The sequence below is a fragment of the Oryza glaberrima genome, chromosome 4 (assembly GCF_000147395.1).
Source record: "Oryza glaberrima chromosome 4, OglaRS2, whole genome shotgun sequence".
Classification (NCBI taxonomy): Eukaryota; Viridiplantae; Streptophyta; class Magnoliopsida; order Poales; family Poaceae; genus Oryza; species Oryza glaberrima.
The window spans coordinates 8,950,751-8,955,271 of NC_068329.1; positions in this window are offsets into that span (position 1 = coordinate 8,950,751).

Genomic DNA, 4,521 nt, shown 5'->3' on the forward strand with positions numbered 1-4,521 from the left:
TAAGCAGCAGTCCGTCCTTGAGTGGGACCCAGCGCCACCCCCCGCCTGACACGGGGGACAGCCCTGTCATTCCCTCTTAAATGAGTGAAGACTTGTGGCGGTCCTCCTCACGTGGAGGGAACTACGGATAATGCTCCGATGTGACGGGACATACCTGCCTCCACTCCGCCGGAGACAGAGGCGAACGTGGGGGCACGACCGCCCGTCCAATTGGACGTGACCGGCGACAGGCCGGTCACAGTCTGATCACACCCGCGTGACGTGGGTTAGTCGGGCAGCACCGCACGTCTGCCCTTACTGCATTAAACGTGGTGAGGGACAGTTGGGGCGCCGCGCGCATGGATGGCGGTTCAGCCTGGGTCTCCTTCCCGCTCGCTCCCACTGCCACATGGCAGTTGGGCGAGGGCCTCGGGGCGAGGCAGCGCGAGGGCCCGAAGGGTGTGACGTGGCACCCCGAGGCCCCCTGGCTGCTTCTGCGACTCGCGAGGCACGGGGGAAGGGCCAGGCTGTAGAGCCACGTGGCTGGATGGGGAGGTAACTTCCCCTCACTTTGCATACCCCCAGGCCCATATCTCCGACAGTAGCCCCCAGCACCACGTCTGACATTGGCCCCCTGAGGGCAGTCTGACGTGGTGCCTCACGACTTCCCGTGCCGAGGTTGTGGGCCCGGTGGGGAATCTAGACGGTTGCCGCCGGGCTGCCAAGCTGGCACATTACCCATATCGGCGATTTGACCGCCACCAACCTCGCTGATGATGGGGGCGCTTAGAGCACGAAAATCGGGGTGTCGGCCAGACCACGCCCAAAATCGTCACCCACGCCGCCTCGATTCCCCCGCCTGCCAGGCACGCGATGGGACGACGGCGGGCCCGCCTAACCGTGCCCGTGAACATCGCACGGCCCGCGCCGAATGTGCCGCTGATAGGCAAACCAAATGCGGGGCGCGGGTTTAGTAGGGCGGCATGATGAGTGGACGCGAGAGTCGAGGAGGCAACCATAGGCGCAGGAATCGAGGGGGCAACCGCAGGGGCGTAAAACGAGGAGGCAAGTGCGGGCGAGGCGGGGATAAAAGTATAGGGAGGCGGAGAGTTCGTCTCCTTCCTCTTGCCGACTGCTCACCCGCATACTCACTCCTCAAGCCCTAACGCTTCTCTCGCTCCACGCTGTTCCGTACACCAAACTTCTCGCCGTTTTCCCGCCGGCCACCATGGCCCAAGACGTTGGTGACGCTGTGCTCCCGGCGTCGCGCATCACGGCAGAGAGGCACCTTAGCCTCATCCGCAAGATCATGCGGGAGGACGCCGCCGTGAGGGTGGGGGAGTCGCGGCCGCGGTACCCAGAGCGATCCGTGCACCTCCTTTCCTTCGCCATGGTGGGGTTGATCCCGCCATTTTCCAGGTTCTTCCATGAGGTTTTCGATTTCTACGAAATTCATGCCTTGCATCTCGCGCCCAATGCCGTGATGACGCTGGCCATCTTCGCGCACTTGTGCGAGATGTTCGTCGGGGTGCGGCCGACGATGCGGCTGTTCCAGTCCTTCTTCGGCCCACAGCTGCTGCAAGGCACGGTGGTGGGGGAATGCTACTTCTAGCCCCGGCCGGGCACGGCGGCGTAGTACATTGAGAGCCACCTTCGCAAGAAGTGGGAGGATTGGAAGAAGGATTGGTTCTACACTACGCTGCCGGATCATCCGCGACTTCGGCTCCCCGCCGGCCCTCCCGAACGATCCGCCGCGTGGTTGGCGGTTTCTACTTGAATGGTACTTTGGTCTATATTTTATTTTTTAAGAAAATTTTAACACGATAACTTTTAATTGAATTAGTTTTTTTTGGTGAAAAATTACTGTAAATGATTAGGTTGCGATGAATGAAAATTATGTGGTTACATTTATTACATAGCACATTTTGATAGCACACGGATCCAATGTAGTACTGCACTTGTAATAGTAGTGATCAACAGGTGGATCCGGTTTCATATGTTAGTGGATCACTGACATATGAATTCTCGACATTTTTGACAATGAAACTGTCTCCAAAATATATCTTTTACTATAATTTTCAATTACAATATATATGATAAATCTATATATGTTGTTTTAGTGCCTTCAAACTAAATATTTTAATATTTAGAAGTTATTGATATTCAAAGTTATAAAAGTTTTATCTTAACCTGATCCAAAACGTTAACAATTATGAAACCGGAGGAAGTACGTACTAGTAATGTATATTGCGCACCGCATGTCCATCATATCTTCTCGTAATATTTGTTTACTATGTCATGCGTGCATTAATTCGTGCATTCACATGGACACTTTGGGAAAGATTAAGTCAAATTGTAATCATCTCCTGAGCAAAGCCTAGGCAAGAATGGTGTGTTAAGAGTCAGGTTGCAACAGCCGATGAAGTTGAAACTGATAAAGCGAAGAGGTTGGCCAAAGGGAAAAGTGTTGCAACTGCATAGGTAAACATGGTTTTTATGCTACCGGCATAATTTGAAGCCAGGCAAGCCGATGTTGATGAAGTTGAGGAAACCTCTGCTAGATTGGTTTTGTCGCCAGAGCAGGCAGTTTTTGAGAAACCAGAAGGGACAGAAAATTGGCATCTCAAGCCATTGTACATTAATGGTTATGTCAATGGGAAGCCGATGTCTAAGATGATGGTCAATGGTGGGGCTGCTGTGAATTTGATGCCGTATGCTACATTTAGAAAGTTGGGCAGAAATTCATATGATCTCATAAAGACGAATATGGTTCTCAAAGATTTTGGTGGCAACCCATCGGAGACTAAGGGAGTTTTGAATGTGGAGCTGACAGTCGGCAACAAGACCGTTCCTACAACGTTTTTTGTCATAGATGGGAAGGGTTCTTATAGCCTGTTGCTAGGAAGGGATTGGATTCATGCTAATTGATGTATTCCTTCGACCATGCATCAGTGCTTGATTCAATGGCAAGGTGACAAGATTGAGATCGTGCCAGCCAACAGGTCAGTTAACGTTGCCAGTGCCGATTTAGCGCTTTGGGAGATGGATGATATTGATTGCCTGTCTGGAAAAGTTTGCGATGGAGATTTTCTAAAAGTTTTCGATTGTGATATACAGCCAATTGAAGATGGAGAGCCCAAATTATTATTTTGAGGGCGTCGTGGAGGCTTCAAACGTCTACACCAAGGATACAGTAGATGATCTCGATGACAAGCAAGGACAGGGTTTCATGTCGGCTGATGATTTGGAAGAAATTGGTATAGGTCCAGGAGATAGACCTAGGTCGACATTCATCAGTAAGAATCTATCTGCAGAATTCAGAACCAAGTTATAGAGCTTTTAGAAGAATATAGAGATTGCTTCACTTGAGAGTATTATGAAATGCCAGGACTCAGCCGATCGATTGTTGAACAACAAAGGATTTGTCAACTTGGCTTGCGACAAGCTTTGAGTCAGTTCGGACTAGCAAACGCCGAATTCTCAAAGCTTTTGCTTTCGTCAGGCCCATTAACGCTGCTTCATATTCTGCTGTGTTGTTGGTTGTGTCGAACTGCAGTCTTGCTACGTACCGAATTGGTACACCCCCTGGCGAAGTCAGGATTGCAGTGATGCATGCCCCCTTGTGAGACCACAAACCATCGGAGTGCATGACCCATGGTTGTTCGACCGGTTTGGGCTCTAGGATGGACGTGGGTGTCCATTTGGCCACAAAGTCCGCAAGGACTTGGGACATGATTGCCGTGTGGGCGACAAAGTGTAGGTCGAAAGGTGACAGCTCAGCAACCCATTTGCTTAGGCGCCCTGTAATTTCTTTTCCTCGAAGCACTTCGCCCAAAGGGTACTGCGAAGGTACCATCCTTGGCTATTGCTGCCTTGGCACTTGAGCATTGCCTTGCTGCCGAATGTTTCGACACTGCTTAGTCGTGTGCGAAGAGCGTCCATGAAAGACGCAGTATAGGTCCTTCTTGATCTTCTTGCGAAAGGGTTGTTGTTGTCCGCCTGCCTGCTGGGTCTTGAACTCTTTGTGGAGGGCCTGTACCTCTTCTACCACCATCACCGCCTTGCTAGCTCGCTCGGTCCTGAATTTCTTCCATGTCATGGGTGCTTGGTTCGGCCTTGGATACGGTCCTTGGTTAGCCATGGGTGTTGGGTGAACCTGGACAGGTGCTGAACTTACAATTTAAGCTTGGACCTGAGCTTGGGCGTTGGCTTGTATGGTGGTTGCTACGGCCGCACCTGCCTTGTCATATTCAGCTAATATCTCTTGCCTTTTCTTGGTATCTTCTTCACCTCGAGCATATCCATCAATTACGCGAAAGAGGTGTTTGATTGTTCTGGGCTCCTTGCGCGCGAGCTTTCTTGTGAGTTCGCCTTCAAGCAGGTTGGCCAAAGCTGCATGGATAATAGATACTTCAGTTATATCTTGCACCTGGCACGTGCCTGCGAAAACCGGCGTGCGTACTCCCTTGTCGATTCCCCTGGCCTTTGGTGTATGCCCATAAGGTCTGGTTGAGTTTTCAGCTCCTCATAGGTACCTCGAAA